Source organism: Schistocerca gregaria, chromosome 6 (assembly GCF_023897955.1).
Source record: "Schistocerca gregaria isolate iqSchGreg1 chromosome 6, iqSchGreg1.2, whole genome shotgun sequence".
Classification (NCBI taxonomy): Eukaryota; Metazoa; Arthropoda; class Insecta; order Orthoptera; family Acrididae; genus Schistocerca; species Schistocerca gregaria.
The window spans coordinates 292,963,452-292,977,157 of record NC_064925.1 but is presented as its reverse complement, the minus strand read 5'-3'; the positions used below and the strand labels follow the sequence as shown (position 1 = coordinate 292,977,157).

The 13,706-nt window shown below is 43.6% G+C and overlaps 1 protein-coding gene across 1 annotated transcript in view; it reads left to right on the top strand.

Moving 5' to 3' along the window:
• Nucleotides 1-13,706, top strand: part of LOC126278085 (uncharacterized) — a 532,462-nt gene that overhangs the window by 445,679 nt on the left and 73,077 nt on the right. The gene's annotated exons all lie outside the window — the stretch shown is intronic.

Genomic DNA, 13,706 nt, shown 5'->3' with positions numbered 1-13,706 from the left:
CGTCCATCTACTTTCAGTAACAGAGAAGTTTCCCGAATGTCGACAGCTCGGTAACCTCGTCAGAATATGCATTTTCGTAAATTTTCCGTAAACCGTCTTAATAACGTGTTGCCGGCCGGTGGTGGCCGAGCGGTTCTAGGCGCTTCAGTCTGGAACCGCGCGACCGCTACGGTCGCAGGTTCGAATCCTGCCTCGGGCATGGATGTCTGTGATGTCCTTAGGTTAGTTATGTTTAAGTATATCTAAGTTCTAGGGGACTGATGACCTGAGATGTTAAGTCCCATAGTGCTCAGAGCCAATAACTTGTTGCCACTAATAGAACTAACATGCAAGAATACGGCAGCTCTTCCAGAACACATTCATGCTAATTCCATACGTTTACACTGGATAGCTTGCAAGTTTGTGCGAGCCGAATGAAATGTAAGATAACTGGAGACTTGCGTACGGGATGTGGCAACTCTGCCCCGCGCTTCGCACGTGCTCCTACCGAAGTGTCAATGCTAAAGTGATTGTGAACAGACTATAGTTATGTGATTTTTGCAAACACCACGCCCACCCACTCACACACACACACACACACACACACACACACACACACACACACACCGACTCACTCTTTTTGCATTCTACGTGCTTCGACTACGACTGCGAGGTTCTCGTGACGTAGGTGAGACACGAGTAAGCAAGACGAGGCGAGAGCGGTAGCTCACATATGGTAATCTCGGCGTGGGTCGACCAGTTGAGGCCAGAGCGCGCCCTAACCTGGGAGCCGCTCGGACGTCACGCTGACGCAGTCCCAATTGCGGAGTTCAGCGGACAAGTGGCACAATTGGGCCCGCCCAGGCCCTCGTCCCACCGGCGCTATCGACTCGGAAAAAGCAAATCGAGTTCCCCAGTGGGGTACGATGATGGCGGGGGGAGGGGGTGCGCTCCGGCAAATCTAATCCCCTGGCGCAGGCCGAGGGCCCGGGACACGCCAGGCCGCACCCACAGTCGTGCCGGCTGCGCCGACGCTGCCACGAGGGAGCTTTTGTCGGTCACGTCTCGAGCGAAGCGAACGACCTTCGAGGTTGATAGAGACCTATTAAATTGAAACAACCAAGAATACTGGCCGTACAGCCGATTCTTGCTACAGAACGTGCTGAAAAGTATCCCTGGGATTTTATTATATGAAAACTCTTACAGCTTTTTAAATGAAACGAACTTGTACTCAAGTGACAAAAGTAATGGTATACGTCCTAATATTCTGTCTGATCGCCTTTCACGTGGTGAGGTGCGTAACTCGACCTGGCATGGACACAATAAGTCGATGTAAGTCCGCCGCAGAAATATTGAGCCTCCACAGACGTCCATAATTGCGAAAGTATTGCCGGTGTAGGTTTTTGTACACGAACTGATCTTCCGATTATGACCCATAAATAGCCGGCCGCTGTGGCCCAGCGGTTCTAGGCGTTTCAGTCCGGAACGGCGCAGCTGCTACGGTCGCAGGTTCGAAACCTGCCTCGGGAATGGACGTGTGTGATGTCCTTAGGTTAGATAGGTTTAAGTAGTTCTAAGTCTAGGGAACTGATGACCTCAGATGTTAAGTCTCATAGTGCTTCGAGCCATTTGAACCATTTTGATCTATAAATGTTCGTCGGGCGATCTGGATGGTAGAATCATTCTCTCGAACAGTTCAGAATGCTCTTCAAACCAGTCGTGAACAATTGTGCCATAGCGCATTATCATCCATAAAAATTCCATAGTTGTTTGTGAACATGAAGTCTATGAATGGCTGCAATGGTTTCTAAGTAGCCCAACTAACCATTTCCAGCCCATGATCAGTTCAGCTGGAGGAGAGCAAGTCCATTTCGTATAAACAGAGCCCTCACCATTAAAGATCTACCCCAGCTTGCAAAAGGTTCAAAAGGCTTAGCGCTATGCGACTTTACTTCTGAGGTCATCTGTCGCCTAGAACTTAGAACTAATTAAACCTAACTAACCTAAGGGCATCACACACATATCCATGCCCGAGGCAGGGTCCGAACCTGCGACCGTAGCGGTCGCTCGGTTCCAGACTGTAGCGCCTAGAACCGCGTTGCCACTCCGGCCGGCCCCAGCTTGCACTGTGCCTTCTTGACAACTTGGGTCCATGGCTTCGTGGGGTTGGCGCCACCCTCGAAACTTACCATCAGCTCTTAGCGACTGAAACTGGGACTCATTTGACCAGGTCAGGTTTTCCAGTCGTGTACGACCCAATCGATAAAGCCACCAGCCAAGGGGAGGATCTAGAGGCGATGTCGTGCTATTAGCAAATGCACGCGCGTCGGTCGTCTGGTGCCATAGCCCATTAATGCTATATTTCGCAGCGCCGTCCTAACGGATACGTTCGGCTAAGTCCCACACTGAGGTTATTTCACTAAGTGTTGCTTGTCTCTCAGCACTGACAACTCTACGCGAACGACGGTGCTCTCGGTCGTTAAGTGAAGACCGTCAGCCATGTCGTTGTTTGTGGTCACAGGTAATGCCTGAAATTTAGTATATTCGACGCACTCTTGACACTGGATCCAGGAATATTGAATTCCCAAACGATTTCCTAAGTGCAAAGTCTCATGCGGTTAGCTCCGTGTTTAAAGTCTGTTAATTCCCGACATGCTAAATAATCAAGTCGGAAACCATTTCATATGAATCACCTAAGTACAAATGTCGGCTTCGTCAATGCGCTGCCTTCTGATACCTTGTGTACGCGGCACTACCGCCAGCTGTATATATGCATACCGCTATCACATGACTTCTCTCACCTCAGTTTAATTAACATTCTACACCTTTGTTGCTGATGTCTACACATTTTTTTTTTTTTTCACATAGGCACCCTGGCGATGGACACATTTCTCCCAACGAGGGACCCGCTTGTTGAAACCGTCACTGTGGAATGTCTTTGTTGAGGGAGCCACAGCCTGACCTCTGCTTGTACCGCTTCGTCATTATCAGAGTGAAGTCCTCAAGGTGTTCTTTAACTTTCGGAAACAGATCCTCCAACTTTTGAAAGCAAATGAAAATCGGACGGGGCCAATTGGAAACTGCATGGAGAATGATAGATAATAATGAAATCAAGGCGTCCGATTGTTACGCATGTCGCAGCGCTTGTGTGTGGCCAGGTATTGTCATGGTGAAGGAGAGGGACTTCAGTCTTTTTTGGCTTAAGAAACTTTGTTACAACACGCCGTTTCTCACGCATCGGTGTATGAGGGCCAGTCAAATGAAAACCGAACACTCGTCATTCAAAAGTAATCACGACACGCCTTAACACATTTATCCCACTGGGAGACGAGTCAATCAATTCCCCTTGCAAAGAAGGCGGTCAAATGTTCAAATGTGTGTGAATTCCTAAGGGACCAAACTGCTGTGGTCATCGGCCCCTAGACTACTTAAACTAACTTAAACAAACTTACGCTAAGAACAACACAAACATCCATGCCCGGTGGAGGATTCGAACCTCCGGCGGGAGTGGCCGCGCAATCCGTCACATGGCGCCTCAAACCGCGCGTCCACTCCGCGCGGTAGAAAGCGGTCGGTCGCTGTCGGGTCCACAACCCCACGCACTCTTGCACTTGCTCGCGCGGCAGATGTCGACGTCCTCGCATGTCTTTCTTCTGGTCGCCAAAGATGAGAAAATTACACGGTGAAATATCTGGGATGTACGGACAATGTTTCAGTGTTCCCAACCAAATCACTGAAGCGGAGTGTCCATCTGATTGGCGGAGTGGGGTGGGTATTAATGTGCAATAGGTTGATTCCATCTGACAGCATTTCTGGGCATTTTGGCACTATAGCGCGTCGCAGTTTCTGCAGAATAGCGCCGAGCGTCGACTGTGGCTGCGCGCTCGAGGAACTCTGCGAGCACAGGAAGCATCCTGTTGCACGATAATGCCCGCCCCCGCACCGCGCTCTACGAAGCAGGAATTGTCTCGTCTCACAGCGACATGAGCGTCATAGCGCGTGCAGTGCTTACGTTTGAATGGAACCATTCCATGGCCTCGTCGTGTTGGGTGTTCGGTTTTCATGTGACTGCCCGTTACACACCGCCATGTTACACGCTACAATTCAGAGCTCTCTGGAGGTAGAACCGGCAATGTCTATCTATCTATATCCGAATTCCGCTCCAGCTACTGCCGGGTCTGGATGTTGACGAGTCCTCTCCATTTGGCTCGGTCCTCCCACCACTTTTCTTCTTCCACTTGCTGCCTGGTCACACCTCTCCTTTCTACAAATATTCTCACTCACATTTTCCACCGTGTTCTTGGACGCCCTCTAGGTCTTTTCCCATCCATCATTAGTTCTTCCATAATTTTGGGGAGTTCTGCCCATGCATCCTCTTAACATGCCCATACCATCTTAATCTCTTTTTTTCAATTTCTTCTCTCATACTTTCTTGTTTAAGGTCCTTTCTAATCTCTACATTCCTTACTCTGTCAATTCTTGTTTTTCCCTTAACTTCTCTGAGAAATTTCATTTCCCCTGCTTGCAGTCTGCTCCAGTCCCTTTCTGTCATTGTCCATTTTTCTCCACCATAGGTGACAATAGGGATGTAATAATTCTTAACCATAAGGAGTTTTGCTCTTTCTGAAACTTCATTATTCCAAATCAGGTGTTTTAATGTTTGATAGAAATTGTCTCCCTTCTGTAACCTTCTGTTAATTTCGTTAGTTATTCTTCCATCGCTAGATATTTCACTCTCTAAATAAGTGAAACTTTCTACAGCTTTGAGGGGTTCTCCATTCAAGGTAATATTTCCGTTGATCCATTTCTCTCTTACAAATACCATTACTTCACTCTTATCTTTATTTATTTTTAATCCATACCTTTTCATTAGTTCCTTCCACGCATCGAGCTGTATCTGTACATCTACCTCTTTACCACCCCATATTACCATATCATCTGCAAAAATCATCTTTCTGTCTTTTTCTTATACTATATCTCATGGGTGACTGGAATTCGAGTGTAGGAAAAGGGAGAGAAGAAAACATAGTAGGTGAATATGGATTGGGGCTAAGAAATAAAAGAGGATGCCGCCTGGTAGAATTTTGCACAGAGCACAACTTAATCATAGCTAACACTTGGTTTAAGAATCATGAAAGAAGGTTGTATACATGGAAGAACCCTGGAGATACTAAAAGGTATCAGATAGATTATATAATGGTAAGACAGAGATTCAGGAAGCAGGTTTTAAATTGTAAGACATTTTCAGGGGCAGATGTGGACTCTGACCACAATCTATTGGTTATGACCTGTAGATTAAAACTGAAGAAACTGCAAAAATGTGGGAAATTAAGGAGATGGGACCTGGATAAACTATCTAAACCAGAGGTTGTACAGAGTTTCAGGGAGAACATAAGGGAACAATTGACAGGAATGGGGAAAGAAATACAGTAGAACAAGAATGGGTAGCTCTAAGGGATGAAGTAGTGAAGGCAGCAGAGGATCAAGTAGGTAAAAAGACGAGGGCTAGTAGAAATCCTTGGGTAACAGAAGAAATATTGAATTAAATTGATGAAAGGAGAAAATATAAAAATGCAGTAAATGAAGCAGGCAAAAAGGAATACAAATGTCTCAAAAATGAGATCGACAGGAAGTGCAAAATGGCTAAGCAGGGATGGCTAGATGACAAATGTTAGGATGTAGAGGCTTGTCTCTTGAGGGGTAAGATAGATACTGCCTACAGGAAAATTAAAGAGACCTTTGGAGAAAAGAGAACCACTTGTATGAACATCAAGAGCTCAGATGGAAACCCAATTCTAAGCAAAGAAGGGAAAGCTGAAAGATGGAAGGAGCATATAGAGGGTCTATACAAGGGCGATGCACTTGAGGACAATATTATGGAAATCGAAGAGGATGTAGATGAAGATGAAATGGGAGATATGATATGGCGTGAAGAGTTTGACAGAGCACTGAAAGACCTGAGTCGAAACCAGGCCTCTGGAGTAGACAACATTCCATTGGAACTACTGACGGCCTTGGGAGAGCCAGTCCTGACAAAACTCTAACATATGGTGAGCAAGATGTATGAAACAGGCGAAATACCCTCAGACTTCAAGAAGAATATAATAATTCCAATCCCAAAGAAAGCAGGTGTAGACAGATGTGAAAATTACCGAACAATCAGTTTAATAAGCCACAGCTGCAAAATACTAACACGAATTCTTTACAGACGAATGGAAAAACTAGTAGAAGCCGACCTCGGGGAAGATCAGTTTGGATTCCGTAGAAACACTGGAACACGTGAGGCAATACTGACCCTACGACTTATCTTAGAAGAAAGATTAAGGAAAGGCAAACCTACGTTTCTAGCATTTGTAGACTTAGAGAAAGCTTTTGACAATGTTGACTGGAATACTCTCTTTCAAATTCTAAAGGTGGCAGGGGTAAAATACAGGGAGCGAAAGACTATTTACAATTTGTACAGAAACCAGAGGCAGTTATAAGAGTCCAGGGACATGAAAGGGAAACAGCGCTCGGGAAGGGAGTAAGACAGGGTTGTAGCCTCTCCCCGATGTTATTCAATCTGTATATTGACGAAGCAGTAAAGGAAACAAAAGAAAAATTCGGAGTAGGTATTACAATCCATGGAGAAGAAATAAAAACTCTGAGGTTTGCCGATGACATTGTAATTCTGTCAGAGACAGCAAAGGACTTGGAAGAGCAGTTGAATGGAATGGACAGTGTCTTGAAAGGAGGATATAAGATGAACATCAACAAAAGCAAAACGAGGATAATGGAATGTAGTCGAATTAAATCGGGTAATGCTGAGGGAATTAGATTAGGAAATGAGACACTTAAAGTAGTAAAGAAGTTTTGCTATTTGGGGAGCAAAATAACTGATGATGGTCGAAGTAGAGAGGATATAAAATGTAAACTGGCAATGGCAAGGAAAGCTTTTCTGAAGAAGAGGAATTTGTTAACATCGAGTATAGATTTAAGTGTCAGGAACTCATTTCTGAAAGTATTTGTATGGAGTGTAGCCATGTATGGAAGTGAAACATGGACGATAAACAGTTTCGACAAGAAGAGAATAGAAGCTTCCGAAATGTGGTGTTACAGAAGAATGCTGAAGATTAGATGGGTAGATCACATAACTAATGAGGAAGTATTGAATCGGATTGGGGAGAAGAGAAGTTTGTGGCACAACTTGACCAGAAGAAGGGATCGGTTGGTAGGACATGTTCTGAGGCATCAAGGGATCACCAATTTGGTATTGGAGGACAGCATGGAGGGTAAAAATCGTAGAGGGAGACCAAGAGATGAATACACTAAGCACATTCAGAAGGATGTACGTTGCAGTAGGTACTGGGAGATGCAGAGGCTTGCACAAGATAGAGTAGCATGGAGAGCTGCATCAAACCAGTCTCAGGACTGAAGACCGCAACAACAACAACATATCTTTAACTGCCCTATTCATTCCCTCCATCACAACATTAAAAAGTGCAGGAGATAGAATACTTCCTTGCTTAAGTCCTTGTCTTATTTCGAAGTATTCAGAGTTTCCCAATGGTGTTCTAATTCTACAATTGTGTCCTCTGTACATTGTCTTTATAACATTAATGTATCCATCTTCTATATCTATCTTCTTCATTTCTTCCCAGAGTCTTTCCCTGTCAACTGAGTCATATGCTTTTTCTATGTCTATAAAAACCATTACTCCCAACATTTTTCCATCAGTTGGCGGATAGAAAATATCAGAGCGATCGTGCTTCTTCTTTTCCTAAACCCATGCTGTCCTTCACTCAGCTCCTTTTCTATCTTTGCATTTATTGGATATTATTTCAAAAATCTTGGATGTATGACTCATAAGAGTTATTCCTCCGTAGTTTTTTTATGAGACTGCCCGTTACACACCGCCATGTTACACGTTACAATTTAGAGCACTCTGGAGGTAGAACCGGCAATGTCGACTGAGTAATATGCATGACATGTAACTCATGGATCGATATTCTGAACAGATAAGGAATTCGGAGGCATTATTTTTCAGCGTGCCCTCGTAATTCGAACCTCGAAACATGAAATTTCTCAAAAAACCAAACTATACTCGAGAAGAGCTCTGACAGCTGTCAGCGCAGTTCGGCAGTGTTGGCGTGGTGGGAGGGGGTGGGGGGGGGGGGGGGATGACAGATCTCCCCGCCCCACCCTTCGGCCCGCGACAACACTCGTCTCCTTCAGAACCTAACAATGCCGCGTCACTCGTTGCAACATTCCTGTAGGAGCAACATTCCTGTAGGGGCAGCATTCTGCTGACCGATGTATTTCTTGATGGAATATTTTCCCAGATGCGCTAGGAGTGTTTGTTACCTTACACTAACACACACACATCTTCTTTAATGATGTTGCAGCCATTTGACTGCAACATTTTTTATTTTATTGTTATACGATTCAGATTTCAGTGTATTTCTTTCCAGTCTGATATCTTTCCATATTAAATAAGTTACTGTACTTGAAAATGGCCTATGGACGAACTCTGTAACGAATAACAATAAAATATAAATTACTACCGTCAAACGGCACTAACATCATTTAAAAAGTTACAATGACTATGATTCCAGCCAAAATAAAAATTACACACAATCAGATTTTCAATATTAACAAGGCAAAGCAATTTGCACAAATATTACTTGTAAAATATCGAATAAGGACGTCTCATCTATTTTCCGTGCGGGAGTACGGAAACCCCAAGACCATCGTCATCTGAGTCGTCATCTCTCTTCACGACCACATAGCCTTCGGTATCTTCGTTGCTGCTGTCCTCATCGTCTGATAAACAAGTTACAACATTGTGAACGGATTCTTCTCTTACACCTTCTATATTTGACCTTGTAATCTCTTACCTCGAAGAGAACGGCCTATTGACACACAGTCAACATGGGTTTAGAAAACATCGTCCTTGTGAAACAGAACTAGCTCTTTATTCGCTTGAAGTGTTAAGTGCTATTGACAAGGGATTTCAAATCCATTCCGGATTTCTGGATTTCCAGAAAGCTTTTGACACTGTACCACACAAGCAGCTTATAGTGAAATTGAGTGCTTATGGAATGTTGCCTCAGTTATGTGACTGGATATGTCACTTCCTGTCAGAGAGGTCACAGTTCGTAGTAATTGACGGGAAGTCATCGAGCAAAACAGAAGTGATATCTGGCACTCGCGGAGGTAGTGTTATAGGCCCTTTGCTGTTTCTTATCCGTATAAACGATTTTCGAGACAATCTGAGCAAACGTCTTACGTTCTTTTCAGATGACGCTGTCGCTTATAGACTAATAAAGTCATCAGAAGATAAAAACAAATTACAAAAAGATTTAGAAAAGATGTCTGAATGGTGCGAAAATTGGCAGTTAACCCTAAATAATGAAAAGTGTGAGGTCATTCACATGTGTGCAAAAAATCTTAAACTTCGGTTACACGATAAATCAGTCAAATATAAAGGCCGTAAATGTAACTAAATGCTTAGGATTTAGAATTACGAACAACTTAAATTGGAAGGAGCGCATAGAAACCGTTGTGGGGAAAACTAACCAGACTGCGTTTTATTGGCAGGACACTTAGAAAATGTAACAGATCTACTAAGGAGGCTGCCTATACTACGCTTGTCTGTCCTCTTTTAGAATAATGTTGCGCGGTGTGGGATCGTTACCAGATAGGACTGACGGAATACATCGAAAAAGTTGAAAGAAGGGCAGCACGTTTTGAATTATTGCGAAATATGGGAGAGAGTGTCACTGAAATGATACAGGATTTGGGCTGGACATCATTAAAAGAAAGGCGTTTTTCGTTGCGACGGAGTCTTCTCACGAAATTCCAATCACCAACTTTCTCCTCCGAATGCGAAAATATTTTGGTGACACCGACCTACATAGAAAGGAACGGTCACCAGGATAAAATAAGGGAAAGATACAGGTGTTCGTTCTTTCCGCGCGCTCGACGAGATTGGAATGACAGATGAACCCTCTGCCAGGCACTTACATGTGATTTGCAGAGTATCCGTGAAGATGTAGATGTTGTTCACGACTTTCTTCCAGTTTTCCGGCGTTATTCGTGTGATAGCCTCATTTACCAGCCACTCTGTGTCTAACAACGCAAACGTGTTGTCTCACTCCGCAACATCTGCTTTTATTTGTTCCCAGATGAGTTCAATTACGTTGTGGCCGTGGTTCTCTGCAAATGTATCAATCGCATAAAGCGTCTTCTGTGGCTTGTATCGTTTCACTAATTTCAGAAGTTCCGCTTTTCACATATTCTTTTCAGAGCGTATTTTATTATCTTTCAACCAGCTGACTATTTCGTCTCTCCGTGCAGCAGCCGTTGGTGTCTTATTTAATTGTACTGAATGGTACTGCGCATTGCCCATCACAAAAATACTACCAGAACTGACGTTTGGTAGCAAACGAGTAACGAATCAGTCTTTGATTGTATTTGCATTCATCTCCTCGTGGTAGTCGACTTTTTTTTTAACTGACAAGTGAAACATTATCATAGCACCGGGCACAAAACCGTTCACAGATCCAGCATGAACTTTATGTAACAAGTTGTCCTCCCTTACCACTTGGTACATTCATAGTTCCTTGGTGCGTCTCGTCTGTCCATGCGACGGAATGTGCATGGCGCACGTAGACCCATGTTTCGTCAATCCATATTACATTCTCCGGATTCACTGCTAACAGCTCGCGCAGGAAACGACATCGCTATGCTACAGTGTCTCCGCGTTCCACTAACACCTTTCGTCCTGAGAACTTTTTCCAACAGAAGCCATTTTAAAAAAAGCTATGGAGAGACATGTCGTTCTGCCTGTGAACAAATCACTTTCCGACAGTGATACCATCAACTTTTTAAGTGCCGCATACTCCTTCCTGCTGTAGTAGGCGCATATGTGTTGCCTGATAGCACTTTCATCAAAGTTGTCTGTTTCAGTCACACGACACGATTTCTTCCTTGAATTTCCAGGCCTCGCAATAACAGGTCTCGCAGATAAATTGGCAGCCTCTTTATCATTTGTGACTCTCTTCACTGTCACTGTAGAGATGTTCAATGATTTTGCCGCTCTGTCAACCACTTTACTCATTGATATCAAAGGCCCACCGTTGTCTGTTACGCTTTTATAGTAAACACGCAATCTGTATATAAATTCGCGTGCTTGGGATTTGAGCTCCTTTCCCAAAAGCCCTCACCTCTGCACTAATGCCCCAAGGCTGCGTCAATTGTCAGAGCCCTTCTCTCGCCGTATGGAGTATGGTCTTCTGGTGTCTTAAAAAAATCTCGATAAATCGAAGCGAAACTTTTTTGAGGGTACTCCATAAATCGAAGCGCTTATCATGTACATTACTGACTAACCTTACAATTATTTCAATTTTTGTTTCTTATTTTATAGACTGTTGAGTGTTAGCTTACTTGATGATGGAAAGAAAGCCGACTGTCTTCTAGTATTCACTGTATGATGTCGGCGCAAGTCGGAGTATTTTGTGTCAACAGTGTCTATTTACGACTGCTACTAACATCAGCGATGAAACATAGTAGTGTTTCAGTAGCATGACGAAGTCCTGTGTTATAGCCACGCTGGATTATCCGAGTGGCCCCGCCGGCACGGTAACTCAGCGTGTTCGGTCAGAGGGCTAGCTGCCCTGTGTAATAAAAAACTGAATTGATGGATCAACGACGAACTGAAATGGGTGTCTTGCGACGTCCGCCCCGAGTAGGTAGAACGAACATAATGAGGGGAAAAAAAGCGGTCTTAGGCGCTGCAATCATGGACGGTGCAGCTGGTCCCGGCGGAGGTTCGAGTCCTCCCTCGGGCATGGGCGTGTGTGTTTGTCTTTAGGATAATTTAGGTTAAGTAGTGTGTAAGCTTAGGGACTGATGATCTTAGCAGTTAAATCCCATAAGATTCCACACTTTTTTTCCCCTGTGTTACGTAAGTCAATTCACAAGTAAAGAAGTATGTTTGAATACGAACGTCTCTAAAATGTGCTTTCACGGATGCTATTATAGTTAGTTACGAAAGAAAAATGAACGTGTGACAGCATCGCTTTAGTTTTGGTAGGACAAACTTTTTATTATAAAAATATTTTTAAGCGAGTGCTTTATAGACCTAAAAATACAGCGTAATATAACTATCTAATAATCGTTTATTAATATACTATCAATCGATGTGTGGAAGAGCGTAATTTAAATAATTGAAAAGGCAATTAATAGATGCTCGTCCCTATGAAATAATCGATAATTCGGATTTGTTTGTCAGTTGTTCGGATAATTGTTCCGTTGTAAATCTCTCCGTGGCACCTCGTTGTTCTCTCTGTTACGCATTACTCTTACCGCAGGATATAATACAATTATAAACATGACTCAAAGTACTATTAATGTTCGAAATTGCGCAGGAAAGAAGCAAGCTACTGAGCCCGTGGAACGTCGAGTGAAACAACGGAATAGGAAGTAGCGAAAGTTTTGAGGATTCTGTCATCCATGTTGCCGAAAGTACAAGTTTCCTAATCGCTGGCGCCAGTACGACGCAACGGCGAGCAGGCACGGTCGTTTGCTCTTTATTTGTGCGATTTTAAAATGTGTGTTAAAATTAATGATCCTGCCAGATGTGAGGCCCATAGTGTTATTGAACGTAAAAAAGTCCATCCTACCGACATTTATAGATAGGTAACTAAAATTTATGGAAACTTGATTAATGAAGTTTCAATTCGAAAACGATGCATCATGTTTAATGGCGGACGAAAAAATATTCACGATGAACGAATATTCACTATGAACGAATATTCACGATGAAGGATGATCAGGTCGACCTTCAGTTCTCACTGACGAACTAGAATGGAGGATCGAGGAAAAAGTTCAACACTATAGACATTTCACTATTAATGCGCTGAGCTTCCGCTTTACAGAAATTTCATGATCAGTTCTTGAACAATTTGTTAGAGGTGATTTGGGCTATAGACAAGTGTGTGGCAGAATTTTGACCGAAAACCGCAGGAGACAGCGAATGGGAGCTGTACTGACGTTTTCCACTCGGTACGTCAAGGTTGGCGAGAAACTGTTGAATGGCATTGTTACTGGGTAAGAGACCTGATTTCGCATAAAAGTCCAGAAACAAAGCGCCACTGAATCGACTACATCATTGACGATCCCTAGCAAAAAGGTTACGGCCACAGTGTTTTGGGGTCGAAAGGGCATCCTGTTCATCGACTTAGTGCCTAGAGGAGAGATCATAAACTCAGTGGCTTAGCGTCAGACCCCTCACCGACTACGCTGCGCCGTTCAAAACAAACGGTGTGGATTGCTGATAAGACGCATTGTGCTGTCTATCGATAACGCTCGCTCGCGCACTCTGCAGCCTCGCCAAAGGGTTTTCTTCGGTCGTGTAAGTGGGTAGTTAGAACCGAAAGAGGACGTTAGTAATTACTTCAACAAATAAGCGGCAACAGTGTCTAAAAGATATAGGAAAGCTTGTGGAGCACTGCAACAAATATTTAAATTTGAATGGCGACTACATACAGGAATGGCTAATATTATTTAAATACACTCATCAAAAAAAAAAAAAAGATGCACCACGAAGAAATTCTCCGAATGGGACGGACGATTACAAGTTCAGAGAAATTGGATGATTTATTCAAGAGAAAGTGCTTCACAGATTGAGCAAGTCAGTAACGCACTGGTCCATCTGTGGCCCTTATGCAAGGAGTTATTCACGT